Here is a 27,475-nt window from a genome sequence, read left to right on the forward strand (position 1 = left end):
TTTGGATTATAGGTATCAGCTTTACACCCAGATTGTTTTGCTTTAGTTATGGATGCTCTTACTCGACATTTATAGGAGAATGTACATTGATGTATGCTTTCACTCATGATATCCTTCCTGTGGATAAGACTAGATAACGAGTTTAGTAAAAAACCTGAATTATAAAGGTCTACATTGAAGTCTAAAGGCCTTTGTTTAAGTAGATCTAAAACTGAATACATGGAGTGCAATTTTAGTAGCAGGAGCTCTAGTGGCAGAGTTGTATCTATGGGAGAATCAAATCAATAAAAGGTTTAAACGTTTTAGATCTTAAGTCTATTGTTTAAAGTGATGGTGATATAGATGAGGATGTTATTAGTAGAATTCAAGTTGGTTGGTTGAAGTGGGGGAATGCATGAGGCCCATTGTGTGATAAAAAAGTATCGCTTAGACCTTAAGGAAAATTTTATAAGATGACGATGAGGCCTGCAATGCTTTATGGTGAAGAATGTTGCCTTTAAAAGAGAAAACATAAAACAAAGTTAAGTGTAATGCTTAAGTGGATGAGTGACTTGACACTAAGAGACAAAATGCGAATAAAATCTATCTGTGAAAGGATTAGACAAGATTAGATAGTGGTCTTATGATCCACTTAGAAAAGAAGATGTTTTAGATTTGACTTATGTTAAGAGAGTTAAAGTTAGATTTAATATATTATATAAAAAAAATCTTAATTATTAGAATTAAATGAAAAAATGACAGGACATAATAATAGGATATAATGAAGAAAAAAAATTCACGTAGCAAACTCCAATGCTTCTTCTTCTTTCTTCTTCTTGTTTAGTGTAACCCTCTCCATGCAATCGAGCGTAAACGAGCTCAAAGGAAGAAGCGGCTCGAATGTTAGATGCGAGAAAAAGACGGAGACGAAGTAATAAAGTGATCTGCGAGAAGGACGACAACTGAAACGTCGAGAAGCAGAGCTGAGACGGTACAAATATCGCCGACGATGATGCCTTGCCTGCTTTTGCTCCTCCGTGGAGGTGAACATTCCTCCATTCAGGTAAGCCCGGTCCTGTCCAGGCGGAGACGTCCTTTCTGCTATCTGTCAGCTTTTGCGCTTCTAGCTTTCTCTTCGAGCCTTCTATCTTTCTGGATTGCTGGCTGATCAGAGATTTCTGCTGGCAGAATGAGAAAATTGTTTTTCGTGAAGAAAACGGCGGCAATGGTGGCCATGGATGCAGAGCAAGCATACCAAGTTCAGGTTACTAGAAGAGGTTCCCAAATTCCAGGTTTTACTGCTTAAAAGGTTGATCTCGGTAATCTTCTCTTTTTTCTTGAATTTATATTTTGATTAATTTGTAGCCTTTGGAATTCTACGATTGAAGGAATGAAATAGTTTTGTAGGGTTACGTGTTTATTAAAGTGATTGAAGATTTTGTAAAGGTGGGAAATGTATGGAGAGCGTATTCTTCTATGTTCTTGTACTAATTGTGTGCATATAAGAGAGAGTATTGTCCCGGACAAAAAATCACACATCGCCTAGGTGTAGGGCCGATTATCAGTATTTAAATCCTGGGCTGCCCACCACCCCTAAAAGCTCTTTTGGGAGGTGACAAGTGGTATCAAAACAGATTACTACCTGTCAGATGTGCAGACTCTTCATGGTCAAGTGGGACCCTCGGGGGGGCCGGCCCTCGACGAGGGCGTCACGTGATTGGGTGGAGGAGAATGTCACGGACAAATAGTCCCACATCGGCTAGGTGTAGGGCCGAAAAATAGTATTTAAGTCCTGGGCTGCCCACCACCCCTAAGAGCTCTTTTGGGAGGTGACAGTATGCTTACTTATATGCTACTTAGTCTAAAGATGCTTCTTTACTTTATAGGTGCAATAATTGCTTAAAATTTTTCACACATTTCACTTCGTTCCTAAGTCCTAACTTCTTATAATATTTTGGATTCTTATTAGAAATCGGCAATATTTCCCAATCCTTCTCATTGGTGTTCATTGATTAGCTCCAATCATGCCACTAATTCACGTCATTGCTGATCTCAAGCCCGGATGTGAAAAGTGGAGGATTGCGTTAGGTAGTCGACAAACAACGTAAGACTTGTCGAAAAAATTACGATAGGAATCTTTTGTGTAAGTGCTAAGGCGTCCTCTGGAAACGACGTGCTGTATGACTTGAATACAGTAAAAAATGTGCAAGGCCTTCATTTGAGTAGAACTAAAACTGAATACGTGGAATGTAAGTTTAGTAGTAGTAGCTCTAGTGACAGAAGTGTAACTTTGGATGATCAAATTATTAAAAGTTGTGAACGATTTAGATATCTTGGGTCTGTTATTTAAAGTGATGGTGATATAGATGGGGATTTTAATAGTTGAATTCAAGTTGGTTGGTTGAAGTGGAGGAATGCTTTGGGTCTTTTGTGTGATAGAAAAATACCGCTTAGACTGAAAGAAAAATTTTATAATATATTGGTGAGACCTGCAATTTTCTATGGCCCTGAATGTTGGCCTTTAAAAGAGAAGCATAATACTAAGTTAAGTGTTACCGATATGAGAATGCTTAGGTGGATGAATGACTTTACACTTAGAGACAACATGCGAAATGATTATATCCGTGATAGGGTTAGTGTAGCTTCAGAGATGGACAAAATTAGAGAGAGTCGTCTTAGATGGTTTGGTCACATTAAACGTCGACCATCTGATGATCGATTAGGAGAGTAGATGTTTTAGACTCGACTTTTGCTAAGAAAGACAGAGGTAGACCTAGTAAGACTTAGGCTTATTGTATAAAAAATGATCTTAATTTATCAGAACTAAATGAAAATATGACACTAAATAGGATGCAATGGAGAAAAATGATTCATGTAGCCGACTCCACGTAGTGGGATTAAGGCTTTGTTTTTGTTGGTAGTTCTTTCGTAAATATGTCTGGTAGTTGCTTTTCTGTCAAGTAATGCTCAAGTTTGATCTTATTGTTTTCTTCTACTATTCTAATAAAATGATACTTGATGCCAATGTGCTTAGTTTTATTGTGAAATATAGGATATTTTGCTGTTGCTGCATCTAATTTATTGTTATAATAAATCCATGCTACATCTAATTTATTGTTATAATAAATCCATGCAGCTCCACCATGTTGCTTTCCCACGCCCTTAGATATACATTTTAGCTACATAATTTGGTTTGTAATTATTATTTTAGTTATGTATTCTTCTTCTACTGATAATGGCTTAACTATTGCTTACTTCTTAGATGCCCAAGAGACTATTCCTATGCCAAGTGTGAATGTATAGCCTGATGTGTTTTTTTGTCATCGATAGATCTTGCTCAGTTGTTGTCGTTATACTAAAGAAATCTTGAGTTTGACCTTGATTCATGCCTAGGGTTACAAACAAGCCGAGTTGAGTCAAGCAACATTGTTTTCAGTATGAGCTTGTTATAAAGCTCGAGCTCAAATCGAGCTTCTGGGCTTTTGTTCAAGCTTGAGCATGTTTATAAAATTTGAGCTCAAGCTTAAATTGAGCTTTTGTGTTTATACTCGAACTTAGTTCATTTATCATTTAGACTGTTTGTCATTTAGACTGTTTGTGTTTGGTTCATGTTCATTTTATATGATAATACTCAATCAATTATCAAGTGTATTAAAAACTATTATTTAAGTAGTTAATTTCTATCCAAACAATCTTTACTGAGCAAATTAAAACTAGTGTTTTTGTACTATTTATTTTCTAACCAAATGAGACTTATCAAATATTCTTGCTTTAAATTTAAAATTTGCTTTAATTTAATATAAATGTGTTTTAAATTGAGCTTTATTGAGCTTATTTACAAGTTTAAATTAAACTTTAATCGATCTTATTTATAATCATTAAATTGAGCTTTAATCACACTTTTTTATGAGCTTCAAATGAAATTATTCATTGAGCTTCTTAACGAGCTTATTTATGAGCTTTAAATTATATTGTTTGCGAAGTAAACGAATGAAACAAGGAGTTATTTAAGCCTTTTCATTTAGCCATCACTCATTTATAATAGTATTCAAACTTGTTCAATTAGTTAATCGAATGAATATAAACGAGCTTTTATTGACTCGAACTATGAGTAGCTTGTCAAGCACTCCGTTTGTTTGCAGTCCTATTCATACCACATGTTAAAATTTTTTGATTCTTATAGGAAACTATAAATTAGTTTTGCTCCTCCATAATATATTTGGTTTTTGTATGAATCATGATAGTAGATTAGTTGCGTGCGTAATATCTCGTCTAATTACGATTTGTCTAATATTCTTGACAGAGCTGAATAATAAAAAATTATGATTTGTCTAATTTTGGCATTCCACACCTTCATAAATGCGTTGTTATTATTTAACGGAGTTGCAAATGTCTTATTTCATTTCATTGGAACCTTTCATGAGTCTAATAGTATAAATTTTGTATGAAATGAAGATTTGATCATTACTCATAATTTGGATCTTGATCCTGAGAATGTGGTGCATCATATCAAAGTCAACCATCTACCAATGATTGATGGTGCATTAGATCATGTTGATTTAAGTTATGATATTTAGTTTAAATATATTGCATAGGTTATAAAATATGCTCGCTTACCGGATGATTGTTGTGGTCATGGTATCACTTCAAATGGATTAAGACGGGTGTAAGACAGCTATGGGCTTATGTTTAAAGAATATATAAGTCTTGTTACACTTCATGTAGATGATGGACTATTTAAATGTATCAATGAATCTTTATTTCATGTGTTCTTTTCTATAATGTCTTAGGAGTTTGAAAAGTGTATAATGGAAGACATTATTATTATTATTATTATTATTATTTACTTCAATTGAAATAATAAAAATATGACACATTTGTCCAACTAAGTAAATAAAAAAATTGATTGAAATATTTGACATGTAGATATTCAAATCAAAGAAGACTCCCCTGAGCTAAACTATAAAACTAAATTTAGATGAGATAAATTAGTTGATCAAAAGTTTTATGGAGTATGATAAGGTTCACAATTGTGTACCCTATTGCAGGGAAGTCTGAAATTATATTTGTTATCTGTCTTTTTGTTTGTTTTAAGGCTATTTAAGCATATAATTCATTATTTAATAATTATTTGTAGGTTAGGTTTGTGTTATAATAAATTTGTTATATGAATTAGTTGTGTAATTGATGTGGATTATGTTGGCTGCAAAGTTAACTAAACAAGCATTGTATGCATGTGTCAATTTTAAGATCATCAGATGTAAACTGGTAATCTTGAAAATACAATTTTTTAGCTTTTCTTCACTATTAAAGCTAAGAATATAGCTGTTGTTAGTTGTGCTGTTCAAGTTCTTTGTTTAATGCAACAAATTAAAGTTTATAAATTAAGTTTGAACACACCTCAGTTAAATATGACAATACTAGTGCTATTAACTTAACTAGAAATCCAATTTAAAACTCATAAACCAATAATGTTGAGATTAGACTGTATCATTAGGGATCTTGTTTGTTGAAGTGGTGTGGATATATAATTCATTAATATTGATTTAGAGATAATTGATATTTTTGCAAAATCTTTTACTTAGAGATAGGGTGTCAGTTAGTTGATCCGGCTGAAACTCTACTCACGAACAAGCTCGGTCCATTTTGTTGGGCAATGAACTCGAGATTTACTAAAAGTCAAGCTTTTTTATTAAACGATCTTGAGTTTAATCTTATAGAGGCTCAGCTCATTGGCCTAGCCAACCTTTGGTCATATCCATGCATTCTACAATGAGCTCTTGCTACACTTCTCCCGCTATTAGTCACATAGATGCCTTTTTCAGGGAACTCTCATGAGAACTTTCTATCATGCTTAAGCTTAAGTTAGCTAGCTGGCTTGCAAGCCTCTATTCTTGCCTGGAGCTGAGCTTAAACTTCCATTTTGACAGATCATTTTATGTTTGAGGCATATGCTTGGCATTCTAGATCATATTCTATAGAATCATTTGATTATTTCAACTTCATTATTCTTTTCATTTTGGGATTCATTTTTGATGTTGTCAAAGGGGAGAAGATTATATATTTACAAGCTTAATTTACATCTTCGTCAGCAACTTCTGCCAATATTAGTCATCCTATGATTTTCAAAGATATATTATTTCATTATGATGATAGCAAACCTATGGTTGAATGTTTAAATATATTAGCAAGATATTTTAGGTGGATTAGAATTATGGCAGATCAATTCAACACATTACACAGTTTGTAATGTGTTCACACCTACTTGATGATTATATTAATCACAGAGTTTTTTTAGATGGATTAAGACGGGCACAACAGAGCTTTGGACATATGCTTTAAGAATATATAAGGTCTGTTGCGTTTTAGAAATCCATAAGATATTTCTTGATCGTTTTAACACTAAACTGATAACCTTATGTGCTAAAACTCAAACTAAGCATTCTAAAAACCAAAATTATTTTTTAATTTTTAACATATTATTTGAATTTTTAAGATTATCACTATAAAATTTGTCGAAAAATCAGGACATAAATTCTTTAAATCATGTAAATGCTAGAGTTTCTTTTGAAAGCGATGTGTTGTATGGTCTGAATATAGTGGAAAGTGTGCAAGAACCGTTGTGTAATGTCAAAAAAGCTAGAGTTCCCACATTTTGGATTAATGCAACTAAATAAGTTAATCCATAAAACTAATATTAAAATAAAAATTTGGTAATATATATTTTCACATGTAAATTAATGAAATTAGTAGATATTATGGTTCATAGGAAGATAAATATCTTATGCATTAAAGGAATTAAATGGGTTGAAAATACTAAAGTGATTGGTAGCTTTTGTTTTAAATTTTGATATTCTGGTAGGAGTCGTATTAGAAATTGTGTAGATGTAATTATAAATAAGAGTTTAAAAGATAATGTTATAATAATAAAATTAGAGATAGAATTATAAAACTAAAGATTATTGTTGATACTAATATTTGTATTATTGTAAATGCTTATGCTGCTCAAGTATGTTCGGATATATGTTCAATAGAAAAAATTTATTATGACGTAGATGAATTATTTTAAAAGATACATCTCAAAGTAAAAATTTTTATTGGAGAAGATTTAAATTTACATATTGGTAAAGTGATAGAAGATTTAGAAGTATTATGGGGTTATAGGTTGTGAAGTGACTAATAAGAAAATATAGTCATATTAGATTTAGCTTTCACTTCTGATTTTATTATTGCTAATACTTTATTTTAAAAAAAATGATGAGAATATTATCATTTATAAGAATGAATCTAATAAAATATAAATTAATTATTTTAATATGAGAAAAAATAATCGTTAAGATTGTAAAAATTGTAAGGTTATTCTAAATAAAAGATTTAAGTTCTTAACATCGATTATTGGTCTTAGATTTTAAGATGAAGGGTTGGATGATGAAAAATACAATAACGTATTTTCATGGAATTAGATGGGGGCACTTAGAAAACACAAATGAATTATTTTTATGAGTATACTTTAAGATCTTAAGATTTAAGATGTTTATGAAGTAGCTAATGATATGTGGGATAAAGTAACGAACACCATTAAGCAAAAAGATGTATTTGGAGATTCAAAAGGAAAAATTCTTATAAATAAAAATTCTTTGTGTTGGATTAATAATTTGAAGAAAAGGATAAAATGTAAGAAGTTTTGTTAAAAAAATTAGTTTAAATGTAAAAGCTTAGAGAATTAGAATAAAGCGGGTGAAAAAAATATGCATTTAGTAATTTTTATTATAGATTAGATACTAAAGCGGGTGAAAGATAAATGTATAAATTAGTCAAACAAAGAGATAAAGATTTAGTCCAACTAAAGTGTATTAAGGATGAAAATAAATAGTGCTATTCTTAGATGAGATCATTCAAGATAGATGGGTGAAATATTTTGATAAATTTTTAAATGAAGATTTAGAAAATATGATTGACTTTAGTGATTTTAAGATCTTTAATACTAATAAAACTTTTTATTTTTATCGTCAGATTAGTGAAATAGACGTTGAGGAGGCTTTAAAGAAAATGAATAGCGATAAATTAGTAGGACTTGATGATATCTTAATAGAAGTGTGGAAATGTTTATGAGATTTGAGAATTTCTTGGCTTACTAACTATGAAGCATTGATACCTCCAAACATAAGCTATACTCGTGTTAGACACGTGTCATACACGGACACAGTTCCGATACAGGTCCGTTTCCAACACAGGCTGATACTTGTGTGACTCTACTAAACGCGTTGGAGCTATCCGATTAATTCGACACTTCCCAGACACCCCTCGACACCACTGGACATGGTTCGACATCAAACACGGGAACTCAAAATTGAACAACATCAAAGTAGAATCTGAAGTGGCAACACAAAATCTAAGCTGCAACGTTTTGTAGGTTTTACCTTCTTACCATCGCCTCACAATCATTATCAGCAGCCTCTGTCAAAGCAAGTGGTGAGGAAGCCGTTGTCGAGCATCCCTAGTCGAAGGAAAGGAGTCATCGAGCAACCCTGGTTGATGCAAATGAGTCGCCGAGCAGCTCTGATCGAAGCGAGGCATTCTTCGACATGATCCGGAGCTTCGACTCGAGCAAGGGACCTTCTATAACACAATACAGAGCTTTCACACGATCTATGACATGATCTAGAGCTTCGATGTGAGCTAGGGGAAGATCCAGAGTTTTGACTGAAGCTAGGGCACGATCCAAAGCATGATATAGAGTTTCCAGGCTATCTCCCTTCTGATCTAGAGCTTTAACTCGAGCTAGGGGATGAGCCAGAGCATTGACATGAGCTTGAGGATGAGTTTAGTAGTTAGACCTTTGTGCTTCGTCCGTTATTTATTTTTCAATGTTTTTTTTTGAGATGCTAACACGAAATTCTTCTGTATTTAGTATCAAGATTAATAAAATTTGGTATTTACATGCATATTACCAAATTCATATGCATTTAGTAGATTAGTGTGTGAGATATGTAAATGCAGATGAATTGCATTGTTATGTATAATGTATGTATATGCCCCATGTGAATTTTAAATATTTATAGTTTCTGCAATTGGATTAATAGGATAATGGTTACTACAAGTGCCTCTAACAATCCCATAGAGGATAAGACAAAACCTTTATTGACGTGTGCCATCAAATTAGAGAAATTAGGATCAATTGGAGGAGGAGGCAATATAGAATTTTAGTATCTTTTTTATCACGAAAAGTTCAAGGGAACATTTTTTAGGGTCAGAGCACACTTGCTTTGACGATCCGGAGTTGGTAGTTGAGCATGTCCTAAAGTAAATTTGACACAATTAAGAAACATAAAAATTGGATGCTGATGCAAAGCACAAAAAGAAGAATGTTGCATTTAAGTATTTTTCATTTCCTTCTTTTAGGTGAAGTGGTTCTCATTAGTAGTGTAATTCTCAATCAAGCTGACATTTATTTAGAGCGGAATGCTATGATTATGATCATAAGAAAAGAAAAATGTTGAGCAATAGTACTATTGAAAATGTATTTAATTTACAAGCTAGAGATCATTTACATTACGAAATTACTCGCATGTTTTATTTTTGTAGCTCATTCATTTCATTTGGCAATAAATCTATATTATTTTAGTGCATTCTCATATGTAGCCAAAAACTCAATCACTGGATATATTCCTCGTGGTCATAATATGTTAAGAACAACCTTGCTTCAAAAGGAAAGAACATACCTTGAGAGAATACTTGAGCCTATAAAGGAAATTTGAAATGAAGGAGTTACCATAGTATGTTAAGAACGACCTTTCATTAATTTTATGGGCGACACCGAATTTAGACCGATATTTATAAAAGTTACTGACTGTGAAGGGGCATATAAAGATAAGTTGTCTAATGTCAATGAAATTAAAAAGGTAATCATTGGTGTATGTTCAAATAAAGTAGTTCAAGTAATCGCTGTTAATGCATCTATGTACAAAGCTGCAGGAGCATTAATTGAGGCCCAATATTCTTATATTTTTTGGACTCCTTGTGTTGTTCATACATTGAACTCTGTATTGAGAAATATATGTGCTTAAGGAAAAAAAAGCAACTTATGAACAATGTAGTTGGATAATCGACATTACAGGAGATGTGAATTTAATAAAAAATTTTATTATGAATTGTTTAATAAGACTATCAATGTTCCTTGAGTGTAAAGCTGAAAAATTTTGGCCATTGCGGAGACATATTTTACGTCAAGTATAATCATGCTTAGGAGATTCAAAGTAATCAACAAGGACTACAACTAATGGTGATGATTGATAAGTGAAATTTGTTTCGTGAAGATGATACAAGGTAAAATCTGTGAAAGAAAAAATCTTGTATTATGTGTGGTGGGATAAAATTAATTATATTATTGATTTTACAAAATTTGTATATTACATGCTGAGATTGATTGGTACAGATAAACCTTGTCTACGATATGTGAGATTCTATGAAAGAAAAGGTGAAATGTATTATATATCGATACAAGGGAAAGAGAGACAATGAATATTCCAATTGTTATAAAGTTGTATATGAGATTTTAGTAGAGTGATAGAAAGAAAATCAACACTCCTCTTCATTGTTTAACTCACTCTCTCTATCCACGGTTTTATTTGATTTGATGTTTTTTTTAATCCCAACTTATATTAATTTTGTCACTTATAAGTGCATTTTCTTATTAGGTTTTTCAGTCATGGTAGGCTTAAGTGTAGCTCCAAATTGAATTGTTCGACATAAGGATATGGAGTATCAAATGAGAGAAAAAAAAGCTTAAAGAGAAGTTTCTCAAATATTGTAGAAACATTAATTGTTAATATGGAGTTTGCTAATTATTATAGATTTAGTCACGCTTTCGCTGATCATGACTTCATAGCTTCTATAGCTATTATTTTTGGAAAGCCGTGGTGGATGATATATGGAGTAAGTTTTCACAACTACAAAGTTTAGCTTTCATATTTATGGCTCAATCGTGTTCATCGCCCCATTGTGAAAGAAGCTGGAGTACATAGTCTTTTATCAATTCACCTAAGAGGAACAAAATCACTCTACAACGAAGTGAAGATCTGGTATTTGTTCATACCAATCTCTGTCTTCTAACTAGGAGGAGCCCGAAATATTTTCAGGGGAACACAAAATTATGTGATGTTGATGAGATGCCTTAGCTTCATAGGATGATATTGAAATTCTTGACGTTGCTGACCTTTTTTGATGAACCATGCTTAGAAATGGTGTTTTTCGTTGATGAAGGTAAAGATGTCATTGATAAGAGAAATGGAGCTAGTGCGCAATATGACATCACTTTTGAATCATTAACTTTAATCAGTGATAATTATTTCGTTATATTTTGTTTCATTTTATTATGGATGATATTGGTATTAAGTGATTCGATAATTTTTTGATATTTTGAATGTAATTTTTATATTGCCAAAAGTAATTTTTATCATTATAAAATTTTCTTAATGATTGAATTTGTTTATTTGTGATGACTTTAATGGAAAATATTAAAAATATATATTTATATTAATAATTTATTGAATATAAAAAAAGGGTCAATGCCGTATCATGTCTTATGTTTTGCTGCTATGTCGTTTCATCGTATCGTGTCATGTCAGTGTCTGTACTTCATAGCTTACTAAACTTCTTATATTTTTTTAAAAATCAAATAGATGCCTGAGTAGCGAAGTAAGGTATTTTCGTCCATCATAGGGATGCATAAGAGTATACAAATTATTGAAGAATTAAGTTAATGTGTCATACATTAAATTTATGGAAGAGTAATTGAACATATGTTAAGACGTGATAAAGTTTTCTCAAAATCAATTTTTGGTTTTATGCTGGGCTAGTCTACTATAAAAGCTACACATTTATTGAAAGGTTTGATGGAGAAATTCTGAGAGAGTAAAGTGCATCTTCATATAAAATTTGTTAATTCTGAAAAGCTTATGATAAGGTTCCAAGAGAATTTTTTTAGAGATTTCTAAAAGAAAAAGTGTTGATATGAATTATATTCAAGTCATTAAAGATATGTATGCTAAAGCTGCTACTTGTGTTTGAGCAGGAGTATTGACCAAGTTTTTTGCTATTTTAATTAAATTACATCAAGAGCCGGCTTTTGTGCTCTTTTTCTTTTTGCTCTAGTTAAGTATAATCTTACTAGACAATTACCAAAGGATGTACTTTGGTGTATGCCTTCCGTCGATGATATCCTTCATGTGGATAAGACTAGAAAAAGAGTTAAGGAAAAAGTTGAATTATGGATGTTAACTTTAGATTCTAATGGTGTTTGTTTGAGTAGATTTAAAACTGAATACATGTAATGTAATTTTAGTAGCAGTATATATTAGTGTCAGGGTTATAATAATTGGTGATCAAGTCATTAAAAGGAGTTTACTTTTTAGGTACCCCATGTTTCTTATTCATGTGGTTATGTTATAGATAAGGATGTTATTGGTAGAAATCAAGTTGGATCGTTGAAGTGGAGGTTGAAGTGGAGGATTGCATCAGGCGGATTGCATCAGGCCTATTGTGTGATGGAAAAGTACCACTTAGACTTAAAAGGAAAATTTTATGAGATGGTTGTGAGGTCTGCAATGCTTTATGGCGCAAAATGTTGGCCTATAAAAGAGAAGCATAAAATTAAGTGTTGCTGAGATGAGAATGCTTAAGTGGATGAGTGAATTTACACTCAGAGGCAAAATGCGAAACAAATATGATCGTGAAAGGGTTGGTGCAGCTTCAGTGGTAAACAAGATCTGAGAGAGTCGTCTTAGATGGCTTGGTTACATTAACGTCGACCATCTGATGATCTAGTTATGAGAGTAGATGTTTTAGATTCAACTTTTCTAAAGAAGGTAGATGTAGAATTAATAAAACTTGGGCTTGTTGTGTAAAAAATGATATTAATTTATTAGAATTAAATGCAAATTTGACACTTAATAGTACACACTGGAGAAAAATGATTAATGTAGCAGACCTCACTTAGTGGGGGTAAAGACTTGTTGTTGTTATAATATATTATTTGAATTTTGTTGGCAAATGCTTTACAAAAATCAGAATTGATTTTGAATATGTTTTGAATTTTCTATATTTACTGAATTTTAATTTAATTTTTATTTGATCTTTGATCTATAAAATTGTACTATTGATAAACATTGTTTCAAACTTTGATTTCAAACATTGTTTTTCCTGAATTTTATTTCGGGTGGAAATGGTATATTGACTTATTTTTGTGTTAACTTGCCATCTTAATTTGTTATATATAAAACCAAATTATATTGCATTGCTTATTAGTAAATTGCAGATTTTATTATTTATTGGCTGAATTTAGTGTAGCAATCTGATTTGCCGTTTCTTTCTTATGCTAAATTTATTAAAAGTTTAAACAACTTTTATGATCTTATCTATAGAGTTTTAATCAAAACACTAAATATGTAATTCTACAAATAATTAAGAATTAGATGACACTTTAATTTAAATTTAATTTGAAATTTTGTTGAACATTTTTTGTCAAGCTTAAGTTATAATGAAATTGGCCTTTTTTTCACTTAACCTATTTGACAACTACAAAAATTAATTTTTACATGGCCCTAAGTGTCTAAAGCAATTTGGAGTTGTTCTAACAGCTACTTTATTGTTCAAATATATTCATTCCTACTACAGGGGAACATCTGCTTTGATATTAATTTTTAAAACTCTTTTTTTTTCCGAAGTCCATATTCCTATAGCAAGAACACTCTAGCAAAACCTCTTCAACTGTTAGAAGAAGATTCCCATTGCAAAGTTCAATTAAATTCTATTGAATTTTCAATATTTCATTAAAATATTTGTTGTGCAAGCCATATATTTATATACTTTGGTTAGATCCATTTCGATTCTCCGGTTGACGACACTCGGAAATGGAAGCCTTTTCTGTGAAAACTAGTGGAGGAATGGAAAGAAAAAGAAGTCATCTTTTTCTCAAATTACAAATTTCAATGACACCAAAGACCGAGACGAAACCAGCAGAAAAGAAGCTCGTTGTCGAAAACAAAAAAACGGTGGAAGAGGAAGAGAAGAAAGCATAGGTGGTGGAAAAAGTTTTTACCTAAAAGTAGCCTCGCGCTGAGAAGTGGCATCCGATATCAAAGGAGGGCAACAATAAGGAGCTGAAATTTCGACAACAGAATCGTGAGGAAGTTGCAAAGTTAAAACTTCCTCACGAAATAAAATTCCCAATTTGCAAAGTTAACGCTGTGGAATCATGTAACACCGATTCTTTGAACATCACAATCAATCATTGCCTTCCCAATTTGCCTGATCGTGACTGTAACTTGAGGGGTCTCTGAACACTGCATCCAGTGATTGCCTTCCCAACTAGACTATATCACAAAGGGTCTCTGAATGATGCAATCTAGTCGTTGCCTTCCCAACTAGCTCTAATCACAACTATCTCGAGAGGGGTCGGTGACGAAGACAATGGTATTTGACGAACCCAGGAGGGGCAAGAGCGAAGCGACATAATCTGCAGACAATCGACAAAATTGGATCGCCATTCCATAGGCGAAAACCTGTCTCCGATACCATGTAGGTTTTGAGAAGAAAAAAATAATTATTCCTCTACAATTTCTTAAGTTTTAATTACAAGATAAATAACAGGGAATGACCATCACATTAGAAAAGATGTCAAAATCCACCATAATGGCTAGATGCCAAAATCTTCATGCTAGAAGAAGGAAATATAAATTACCATAATAGGTAGATGTAAAAAAAAAAAAAAAAGAAAACAATAAAATTAGATGATACCAAAAAAGGGGAATTCATAAAATTGCGACAATAATATTATTAGACTTTAGAATTAATCTAACAATTAGAGATAATTAAAGTGAGAAAAGAAAACATTCAATGGCCTCGAAAGGGACTAGAAAGTGAGATACTCTAAAACATGCTTCCCTCTGGAATCCATATTTTGATAAGAAAATTTTTTAACTTTCTTTTGATCAACTAGGTTCAAGACTTGCATGCTGTGTAGGCAAGACTCTTGTGGTGGGGTTCTGAGAGTGCATATTTTGGCATTGGTGCCTCTATATAGGCCCAAGTTGATGCGAGAGCATCTCCCGCTCTTGAATCAGGAGTCCCACAAACGAAGAAGCAACTCAGTTGCTTCACTTGGATTGAATTGGTCCAGGTTTTGTCCATTCGAGCAGTCAGTCGGCTCTCTTGGGCCACTTCTATTTATACCGTTATTATATATTTTCTTACACAAGAGTCTCGGGTTAGTTTTTGGCGTATGTTTTCTGTCCAAACCGTTGTCGACATCTCTGATTCTCAGTTTTAGGGTTGTATCTAAAGGCGGGCGGGTGATGCTCCTGCTGTAGCTCGTCAGAGGTAGTGATTATCACCTAAATTTTCTCATTAGTGCAATCCACTTTTGTAGATGCACTCACCCGGGATAGCCACAATTGTTGCCTTTCCCGCATTCCCCCCTCTTCCCAAGGTCCTCGTCCCCCCTCCTCACTGCAGGAACCATAAGACAACCCCCTTTGCTGTTCTTCCGCCCCTACTACTTCTCCAGCTAGTCGTCCCCTCCTACCCCCGTCCCCCTCCCCCTTCTCACAAGCGAGTCACCTGGCCGCCAAATACTCTTCTCCCTGCTGCTTCCGCTGCCCTTATGGGTTAGCACCTTTATACCAACCGAAACCACCCCTTTCCCCTATAGTTTACCACCTCACCGCAGTCCAATCTTCCCACCTACAAACCTCCGCCAACTCACATCTTCCCAACCTGCTGCGCACCACCAAACTCCCATACATCCTGCATAACCACTCGCCTTCCCCTTTGGGAATTGCATCTAGTTGAGTTGAGTACCTTGTTTGATATTGTTATTTTCCTTTCTGATTGTTGGGTGTAACTGCATATTATTTTTTTCAGTAATAATATTTGTTGTCTATTGTTGTTTGAGTTTCTATATCATTTGATAATAGAGCTTTCACGACCCGACCTGATACTTAGAATTAATTAAGGAGGGAATTGTTGTCGGACGGTATTAACATTTCATTTTACTTTCTACAAAATTTTTTCAGAAACTCCCAATATATAAATGAACCACTAATCTACCAAGTGCAATAAAATTAATTATCTAGAAACAACAACATAATTTGGAAATCACATCTCAAGCCATTATTGAATAGTATATAAATATCTGAAAGTAAAAAGTAACTACAAACACAACATAATTAGTACTTATCAGTTGCAGTTATTCTCATGTAAAAAAATCTCTTTTTGCTTCTCCTGAAAGAAAACATTATTTTAAGTTTGACTTAGTGAATAATTATAATTTTTATATGTATTAAAATAAAATGTTTATGTTATGCATAAGTGATAAAGAAAATACAGCTCATTACTTTATAAAAATTTGAACTCTCTCTTTAATTTTATCTCTTTCTGTTTTACTTTAAGTATTTATTTGTTTAACTTCTTTAACAGTCATAGCCGATTTATCATCATACCCCAAGACATCTTCAAAAATGTACTCGAAGGTACCTTAAACTATATACCCTAAGGTATCCTCAAATTGTACCCGAAGGCACATATTTACTATTTGTTTTAACGTGCATATGGACATCACATCCCTTGTCAGTACCAGTTATGAGAAATCCTGTATGACTTAACATTTATATTTCATTTCATATCAATTTAAAATCTTTCATATGCCCTTTATTTCCACCAATTTGTGATACCATTTTAGAATTTTAAAATGCCATAAATGAATGAAATTTTTTTTAAACCATTTAATAAAGCAATTGTTCATTTAATAAAACATTAATTTAATGTATAAAAAAAATAATCACTCATCTTTGCTTTCATGAGACTTTTGAAATAGTTTAATCCCTTCACTTCACTTCTCCTATCACTTTGATCTCTTAATCTTACTTTAATTCAACTGTTTGATAAATTAAAATTACTTAATTTGATTAATAAAATTGTTGAAATGAAATTAACAACACTATTAATTGACTACTGTATACAATCAATACATAAAACTTGTAAATATTTACCTTTTATCCCTCTCAAATGCTTTGCTTCACCTCTTCCTCAAATCCCAAGAATTTATTGGATTCTGTCACTCTTTCTAATCTAAATAAAATTTAATAAGATTAATTACTTTAGAATATTATATCATTAACTTTAATAATAACATAAGGATTAACATTTACTTTATAGATTTTTAGGTATGTCTCCTTCCTTACTTGCAAGCTCCAAGTTTCCGTAACTCACCTTTGAAGTCTCTCGGCTAGCTGTCCTAACTCACGCTCGATGCTCTCTTTCTGTGGGAAGGAGGAGCTTCGACTAAGAACAACTCAATAATCTCCTTCCTCTTCTCCCTTGCACAACTTGACAACTCTAATTTCACGCATGATACCACGATCCTATTCCTCTTCTTTGTGGGTTCTGTTATCTCTCCAACTTCATTGTCATGCACGATACCGCGATCATCTTCCTCTTTGAATGATATTCAAACCTTGACGATAAAGTTGGAGAGATAACAAAAGATATCTAACATACACCGCCATTCAAACAACCACCTGCAGTTAAAGTTATTAGTAGGAGCACGTCTCATGGAGTTAAGAAGGATGGTCAGGAGAAGGATAGAGCTACTCAGAGTGAGAAGAAGCCTGAGAAAAGCAGCACACCCACTACAGTTCAACCAGTAAATGCTTTAGATGCCATGGATATGGGCACACCACCTCTAGTTGCTCGACGAGCCGACTTATGTCCTTCACCAAGTGTGGTACGGTGAAGGAAGTTAACAATGAAGAGGCTACTGAAGAAAAGGGTAAGGAGTACCAATTTTCACAAGATGAGGGCTAGATGCTTGTGGTTAGATGGGTCCTACAGGTTGGGGCTATGAGGGAATAATAGTGGCTTCAACACAACATATTTTACACCTGTTGTACTGTGAAGGAAATTTTATGTAGTCTCATCATCAATGGAGGGAGTAGCAAGAGTGTGGCGTTTGTACAGATGATTGACAAATTGAGTCTCACGCCTTAGGGGCATTCCCAACCATTTTTCTGACATGGTTGAAGGATAATAGGGTCAATATTGACAAGTGGTGCTCGCAGAGTTTTTGATTGAGAATCAATTACAGGATCGATCAGGTATAGTGCGATGTGGTGCTCATGAATGTCTGTCACCTTTTGTTAAAGAGACTATAACAGTTTGATCGCAAGACATAGCATGATGGATACAAGAACACCTACTAGTTCACCAAAGATGGAAAATCCATCGTCGTTCTACCTTCTACAGAGTCCGAGATTATAGGTGTTCTTGCTAGTAGAGAAGCAACAATGAGATCAGTTTTAGTAATCACAAAGGACAACAAGACAGAAGAATCGATTTCAGGCACGAGGTAGTCAATACAAAAAGAGTTATAGGACAACTTGTTTGATAGTTTACCGTCATGGCTGCCACTGTTCGGGGAGATTCAAGCTGCCCTCACTCCAGATTAAGTTGAAACAATCTTGCGTAACTTTGGGAGGATTCACAGAATATACGTGACACAATTCTAGTTCATTTCAGTAGTGTACTCCTAGATGGTTGGACCTTTTAGGATGACTACATATAAGAGAACTTCTCAGCTATTTTGGGAGACAGTGCAATCGACAATGGGATCCAGGTGCTCATATTGACGCAATCGAAGACCAAACTCCATGGGGCTACAACAAGTCGTCCACCTTCAACTTGTTTGATCCGACTTCATACTAGAAGGAGATAGAAGCTTTGAGGGATGAATTTGAAGCTCCCCAACCGTAAGAAACTAATACAGAAGCATCTCTTGCTCCTCCTGTGGGAGTCCCACAAACAAAGCAGCGACGCGACAACTTTACCTTGACCGAACCGGTTAAGGTTTTGTCCTTTTTGAGGAGTCGTTTGGGCCTCTTGGGTCACTCCTAGTTATCCTATTGTTATATATTTGCTTTCGTAATAGTCTAGGTTTATTTTTTGATGCATGTTTTTTGTCGGAATAATCGTCAGTGTTTCCTGTTCTCCCTTTTATAGCTGCATCCAAAGAAGGGTAGTGCTCTGTCTATAGCTCATCCAAGATGATGATTATCTCCAACTCTACTTGCCGCAGCTCCCTTTTCTCACTGCAGCCGCCCAGGAAAGCCACAATTGCTGCATTTCCTGAGTCCCCACCCTTCCCAAGGCCGCAGTCCCCTCTCCTCGCTGCAAGAACCAATAGACAGCTCTCCTTGCTGTTCTCCTACACCTACTACCCCTCCAGCCAACCATTCTCCCTCCCCCAGCCTGTCACCCAGCCGCCAAATACTCCCCTCCCCTCCCAGTTGCTCTTGCTGTCCTTGTGGGTCAACACCTTCCCACCAGCCGAACCCACTGCTTTCCCTTGCAGTCCAGCCACCCCACCGCAGCCCAATCTTCCCACCTACAAACCTCCACCTCACATCTACCGAACCTGCTGCCTATCACCAACCTCTCATACATTTTGTTGCATAACTACCTACCTTCTTTTTTGGGATACACATCTAGTTGAGTTGAGTATTGTTATTCTTCTTTTTTGTGTGTTTGTTGTAACTGCCTATTGTCTTTTTCAGTAATAATATTTATTGTCTATTGTTGTTTGGGTTAAGTCCGGTATCACAATTCCTCTACAACTTCAACTCAAGGACCTAATCTTCTTGATATCAATTACTAGTTTATAGCAAAATGCAGGCAATCTTAATATTAGTTCCTTAGATGGATAACATTTGACAAAGGGTTCATAAAGTGCTTTACATCCTAGGTGGTAGGAGGCCTATATTGATTAGTGTTGGGAGTTCATCCATCAATGATCCTTACAAGTAACTGGAAGGTACTTTTTTAGTCACTCTTTCATTTCATCACATTTTAGTGTTTGGATCATGTTCTGACCTCTCAATTTGTGGTTGGATAATAATCTATTAATATGGTTTTCCTTGCTGAGTTCATGGACATTTCCAATTATACGTAAATGTGACATCTCTTGCTGATCAAAATAATAATCATGAGAAACTTTGGGATCCAAATCGCCATAAAAAGGAGATTCACCCCAATTGTATTTGCGATTCCTGAAATGATCAAACATGATTTTATTTACTCTAGTAAGCTGTGGCTTGCTTAAGTGGATGGGGTTACAAAACTTTGAATTGTTTCTTTGTGGTTACATTAAAGCATTTTGTAATTGATAGGTTTGTGATAGCAACTTATATGTTCCCTCCATTTGGGATCTCAAAAGAACTCAAGAATCTACTCAGGATGAAATTTTAACTCTTTATCACCTTACTAGTCCTGATTTTTATGATGCCTTACAATTAGATCAGGATAACTTGAAAATGTCCTTACATTGCAGATGAGTGTATGATTCATAAATTTTCATCAACACAGTACTGCTTGGTTTTCTAGGACTCTCCAATAAGAGATCTAATTTGATCCTATCCTTTATGAAGTGGAGGAGTTTGTATTGTTAGGTTAGAATGCCAGTACAAATATTCTTCAAGGAGTCTTCTCGAATCTAATATGATGTTCGAACCCTAAAAGACGCGTCTTATGATTTGTGACCATTGTTTAATCTGCACTGTTATAATAAATTTGCTGTTAGGAAGCCTAGGGAAGTTTTAATGTGATACGCATAACACCTAAATGCCAATACTAATATTTACCTAACATGTCTTGCACATAGAAAATTCAATCCACATAAGTTATAAAACCATATCGTTTAAGAAAAAAATAAAGAGTGGGAACATGAAAATCCAGAAATATTGAACCTAAACAATTAGTTCTTAGTATAATCACGGAATCTTAATAAGCCCTGCAATTTGGCTATCACTTATCATTAATTTTAATCCGAGGAATACTACAAATAGAAGCATCTTAATGATCTAGATTATCATGAGATTTTTGAGGGATTGAAGTATGATACCTATAATATAGCACAAATTTCTTAAAGAACATGAACTTGCTTGGTACTTTTGTGGAAATGAGATTCTTCTTATGAAAAGGAAGCTCCTAAACTTTTGAGATGTGAAACCAACTAATAAGCTTAATAGACAAAAAAATCCAAAAGAGAGAAAACAAGATAGAAGTACAAAAGTTTAAAAAAAAAAGAAGAAATCTACTCATTGAGATAGAGGTACACAGTCTACACTTGGTCATTCAAGTTATATTCTTTACATATCACACCAATATAGATCTTAATTAAATTCATATTCATTGTATTGAAATTTCACTCCTCATGTTATAGTCCTTACATATCTCTTTGGTTTTGAAATTCATTAAATACTTTCTATGATTAGTATGACCTTCAAGTAGTCTACAATAACTAAACTATAGAGTAGTAAGAAACTCCATCGCTAAGCCTAAGGAGTTAGAAATAAAGGGATATTTGATGAGTTGCTGGACCCACCAAATTACTATATATTTTTATTTTATGGTGCCTAGCCAGCCAGGTGGCTAATGTCTTTCAAGTCCATGTGACTGTTGCTTATATTTCTTCCCAGCTCTAATTATTAGGAATCTTACGGGTACTCTTCCACTTTATGCTTGTGTATACGTTCAATTTGCCGGCAAGTTCTAATCTATCAAATTTAGGCTTTGGTTTAGAAAAAAAGTAGTTAGCTTTAGTTTTGGTTTCTAGAATCTCTGGAATGAAGCAAATATTGTGAAGTTTATACGTAAATCTACCTTTCATGCCAATTCACAGCGATGCTATATATCCTTCAATTTTGTAAAGCGCATAATTATTAGCTTCCATTCATTTTTCTTGTATCTGTTGCTGCTTTGGTTTTTTGCTTGCATTGACTTAAGACTGTTTGACATTGCCGGCGGCGAAGTTCCGTTTGGTTGCAGTAAATGCGGACGCGTGGAAAAGGTTTCATTTAGTGAAGTAGCTTCTCCCGAATGTCTCCCGAAGTTTATTCCTTCGCAAGATCGATCAGTTTTTGCCGTTTCAAATTGCAGTTGGCCTCCTCCGTTCGACGAATGAGATTTTTAAAGGAAATTTGCTGAATGGTGACGGTACTTCAAACGAAGCCTTCATGGCTTATTTAGTTTTGTATGAATTTGTTGGTTACACAAATATGATTTGCTCAAATTGTATTTATGAGATTGGAGAAAGGTTTTTTATTGCGCTAAAAATTAAAACATAGTGTCCTGTTTTTTCTTGAGTGTTCTTCAAGTAAATGTGGGGTCTGCATATTACTTGCATAATTTATGTTAACACTATTAAATGTAGAGTAGAATTCATGTTGTCATAAAATTTAAAGTTAATGAATCTGCTTGAGTTAATCATCATGGCACATTTCATATGTTAATAATAATAATAATTTTTTTAACTTTTGTTTCCTATTTTAGCATCCAATTGATATCTAGCCTAAATTAAAAATTGAAGATTTTGATTTTAACTATATTTTTCAATGTAAAATTGGGGAAAATTACATATAGAGCACAAGAATTATTGACATGGCTAATAATATTCAACTTTTTATATACATTTAATGTTCATATTTAGTGATCTTGTACTTTAAAGAAATGTATTTTCATGTTTTTGTTGCAGGTATATTAATTTTAGTCATTTTGAGTTTGAAGTAAGCAAATAGGAAGGAATTTGGAGGATAAAGACGGCTTGTTGTAAGAGTTGAACTGGCACCTAAGCACCTGATTTGGCGCCTAAGCTCCAAAATCCAACATTGAACTGACGCCTAAGTGGCATAATCCAGAGAAGACGACGCCTAAGTGCTAGATTCTGGAGCCTAGGCCCCATAAACAGTCATTCATCTAAATGCATTGGATTTGGACGGATTTTTAAAAGGAGGCCTAAGGAAACTCTTGGAAATTCGGCCCTACATTATAAAATAGAGATTTTAGGCCAGAATTGAAGGGGGGCAAAAATGTGTAAGGTTGAGAAAGACTTAGGGAAGATTTTTCTGTAAGAGTTGTAAAATGAGAGGGAAAATGTGAGATTTCTTTATCGTTACATTTCTAAAAGAGAATTGAGTGATATTATAAGGAGAGAGAGATTCAAAGGACTTCAAACGATTTGCTTGGAGATGAGACTGAGATAAGTTATACTTTATTTTCAGTTGTTGTGTAAACTTGTTTCTCTCTATATATAAATCCATGTTTTATTGCATCTTATTCATAATTCTGAGTAGTTTGTTTTGTTCTTCTCCCTACAATGAGATATAGTTATGTGGATAATTTAATTTGTTTGGAAATGTTTAAAATTCTTAATTGTGATGATTCAAGCTTTGAACTTCATTTACTTATCGATCTGATCAATTGCTTTGTTAAAATTTGTTGTGAAAACATACGATCCGAGAGGGCTATGCTTTCTACAACTAAATAAGAATGACATTTAATTTCATGGATGATAATATAGTCCATGGGGGTTGAGTGCAAATAAATAGGAAAATATACTTTGTCGGGCGTATGATTGGAAATTTTAGGGTGACAGACTAAAATCTCCAATTTGGTCCAGATGTTTGGAAACTAATTCGAGATGTTAGCCCTCGGGTGAATGGAACGTGGGAAATCTAAGGTGAGAGCTTGGTATCTTCCCAACCTAACCATAGATTTAGAGACTAAACTCTGGATTAACCAATATTCTTTGTCATTCGTAAAGAGGATAAAGAATATAATTGCTCCTATTTGACACAATACAATTTAATAACAATTTGGATACTTCACTGACTATAACCTCATTGTAAAGGGGAATGATACTTTCCAAAATTTAAACCCTTCGTTATAAAACTTAGTTTAGTTACATTAGATTTAACTTTGAAGTTTAGAGAATACTGTAGTAAAGATAGTTCCTTAGCTATTGAATACAAACCTCAACCTGTTTTCTTTCTTAAGTTTTTTTTTAAGTTCTGATATCTTTGTGTTAGTATTATTAGAATTTTCACATCCCCGTGAGATCGATACTTAGGACTCTATTAGAATCATTTATTACTTGTGCGATATGTATACTTGCGTTTGCAACCTAGTAATTATTTAAAATTGAAAAAAAATATATTGATTCACTAGGAGTGACAACTTTAAAGATTTAAAAGAGAAACTGATTATATGAAAACAAACTTTTATTGTGATTGTTCTGCATATTTCCTAGTCTCGCTGTCACTTGTGTTAGTGTGTTGAAAAATATTACTAGCATAAATAAATCCGTTGTCGGGGAGGTAATGAAAAATTACTTTCTAACTTAAAAGATTTTATTAGAACTATAAGACTTATTTTTGTCGAGTAAAATATATATAAGTTCGTGTGCGAGAGTTTATTATTAGAATTGTTATTTGTGTTTGTGTATGCGTAATTTAGGATCTATATGATTAATACATTACGGTTATGAATTAGAAAGAACTATAAAAATTCAAAAATAACAAAAAGAACTTAATAATTTGAACAAAATGACAAACAACTTAAATAATCAATGTTTTGAAAATGAACATCAACAAAGACCTTTAAGAGATTATGCTAATCCTACAACAAATACAAACTCCTGCTGTAGCTGCTAATTCATTTGAACTTAAATTTGTTATTATTCAAATGCTACAAAATAATCAGTTTGGGGGAACACCATCTGAAGATCCTAACTTCCATCTTGCTAGGTTTCTAAAATTGTGTACTACATTTAAACATGAGACTTAGACATTTTCCTTTTTCATTAAGGGATAAAATTAAGATGTAATTAAACTCATTAGCATCTTGATCTATATGAACTTTGAGAGATATATCTCTGAAATTTTTGGCTAAATATTTTACACCATAAAAAACTACGAAGCTGAGAAGCGATATCACATCTTTTTGTCAGTTTGAAGGGGAATTAATATATGAAGCTTGGGAACGATTTAAAGATCTTCTTAAGAAGTGCCCACACAATGCTTTACCCGATTGGTTAATAATTCAAACATTTTATAATGGATTAGTGAGATCTCTTAGATTTATCATTGACACTGGTGGTGGTGGTTTGTTAATGTCAAAGCCATTCGATGAAGCATATACTTTAATTGAAGAAATGACTACTAACAACTTTCAATGACCCTCTCAAAGAATAAATCTTAAGAGAGTAGCCGATGTTCATGATTCTGATGCAATGTCTATTTTGGATTCTCAAATTGCTACCTTATACTTTTCATCATCCCGAGCACATTAAGATCCTTAGATTATTAACCACCCAGTTAGTTAGAGGTCTCTATTGCTACCATAACGATGACGAATATAAAACTTCTTCTTATTAGGTGGTTTGAGATGCCTTTATTAGTAATCATATGTTACATCATACCAGGGCACCTACATAATCTAAGGGTATAAGCTTGTTCATTTTATATGTCTTAATCCTTAGTATTAGCTATGGGTACCTTGTAAACTAACATAGGCTTCTAGACTGAACTATTATAGGGTTTGTATGATACTTAATTTTGTTTATGAGTTGGCTAACCTAGGGTTTCAAGATTGATCTACCAAGATTTAGTTTGCATGATTTAGAGTTGGTGAATTTTAATTTGCTTTTGGGGTTTCATATTTAGTTTGATTTTTTTGTATTCAAAGTTTGTCAGATGATGTGATATTCAAGATTTTCATTGGTTTCATGTTTTGTAATTGTTTCTCTAGGTTGATGTTATATGTTCAATTCTGTCCTTAATGTCACGGACAAATAGTCCCACATCAGCTAGGTGTAGGGCCGAAAAGCAGTATTTAAGTCCTTGGCTGCCCACCACCCATAAGGGCTCTTTTGGGAGGTGACAAGTGGTATAAGAGCCGACTACTACCTGCCAGGTGTGTGGACTCTCCATGGTCCAGTGGGACCCTCGGTGGAGCCGATTCGTGACGAGGGCGTCACGTGATTAGGTGGAGGAGAATGTCACGGACAAATAGTCCCACATCAGCTAGGTGTAGAGCCGAAAAGCAGTATTTAAGTCCTGGGCTGCCCACCACCCATAAGTGTTCTTTTGGGAGGTGACATTAAGCTCAGTTCTTAGTTTGAAGTTTCATGTTATTTGCAAGCTTTTGCTATTCAATTTCTTTTAAAGTTTCAAATATTTTAAAAGGTTTTAAAAGTTTTATTTTTGAGTTTAAGTTACTTTTCATAAGTGTCTTAACATGTTATTTGATTTAAGTGTTTAAGTAATCCCAAGTTTACTGAGTGTTGGAGTTTTCTTAAATTATATAGTTTAGGAGTTAAGGTCGTCTTATTTGATTTAAATGTTTCAATACCTTATTCCATTTTAGTTTTAAGTAATTAATGTGTTTTGATTTAAGTGCTTAAGCCGTTTAAAGTGTTTAATTTAAGTATTTGAGTTATTTCAAATTATTTAAAGGTTTGAATTTTTTTTTTATTTTAAAGAGGGCTTTTTATAATTAGTTTTAAAAAGTTTAAATAGGTATTCAATGTTCTAATTTTTTTCTTGTTTAATTTTCAATTTTGTTTAAATTTAAAAACAATTTTAAATTATTATTATTTTCTAATTTTTTAAATGTTTTAATTTATTTTCAAACTCCATTTAATTTATTACTAAATTATTTTTACATATTTTTTTTAAATTAATATTAAATTACTTTTTAAATTTGTTCTCAATTTAAACATTAGTTTTAATGTTCTAAAGTTATTTAAAAATTTTAAATTATTTTAAAGTTATTTTAAGTTATTATTAAGATTTTTAGATTAGTTGAAGAATTTAAACTAAATAAGCTTGCAAATGGCATGTTCTATTAAATTATTCACAAGAACCTACACCTTTTTTTTTTTTTTTTTTCATTTTTGAGATTCTCCACCTTTTTTTTTTCATTTTTGATGCATAAAATAAAATACACATGACACAAAATATTTTACACGAAACATGACATTTGCACAAAACCAAAGCAACATAGACTACACATGAAGCATAGAGAGAAGCTAAGTTAGGCTAAGATTAGGCTTAGGTTAGGCTAGACATGAGCTGGGTTTGGATGTTGGTTGAACTTGGGTTGGACCTAGGTTGGACTTTGGCTGGACTCAGATTAGACTTAGGTTTAACTTAGGTTGGATTTGAGTTGTACCTGGACTCAGGTTAGGTTGGGTTTTGGCTAGGTAGGGTTTATGTTAGGTTAGATTCTGATTAGGTTGGCTTTTAGTTAAGTTGGGTTTGGGTTCTAGTTATGTTGGGTTCGTGTTAGATTGGGTTTGGGCTTGGATGGATTTAGGCTAGGTTGGGTCAGGGTTTGTCGGGTTTGGGTTAGGTTGGGTTCTGGTTAGGTTGTGTTTCATTAATTTGGGTTCATGTCAGACTGGTTCAGGTTATGCTTGATTTAGGTTAGGTTGGGTTCATGTTAGGCTGGGTTTGGGTCATGTTTGGTTTGAGTCATATCGTGTTTGGGTCAGGTTGGGTTCAAGTTAGGTTGTGTTTAGGCTAGGTTGGTTTCAGGCTTGATTGGGTTTGTGTTAGGTTAGGTTTGAGCTTATTTGGGTGTGAGTTAAGTTGAGTTTTGGCTTGGT

At 33.5% G+C, this 27,475-nt stretch overlaps 1 long non-coding RNA gene across 2 annotated transcripts; it reads left to right on the forward strand.

The window, feature by feature from the left end:
- The first annotated feature begins 793 nt into the window (after positions 1 to 793).
- LOC110030750 lies at positions 794 to 22,951 on the forward strand. Of its 2 annotated transcripts, none has more exons than XR_002294677.1 (3): positions 794 to 1,042; positions 1,168 to 1,288; positions 22,562 to 22,951. It is a non-coding gene; the product is annotated as an uncharacterized LOC110030750 (long non-coding RNA). The 2 variants fall into 2 exon arrangements; XR_002294676.1 differs by lacking the exon at positions 22,562 to 22,951 and adding an exon at positions 21,840 to 22,148.
- Positions 22,952 to 27,475: the final 4,524 nt, after the last annotated feature.

This window comes from Phalaenopsis equestris, unplaced genomic scaffold (genome assembly GCF_001263595.1).
Source record: "Phalaenopsis equestris unplaced genomic scaffold, ASM126359v1 Scaffold000759, whole genome shotgun sequence".
Lineage (NCBI taxonomy): Eukaryota > Viridiplantae > Streptophyta > Magnoliopsida > Asparagales > Orchidaceae > Phalaenopsis > Phalaenopsis equestris.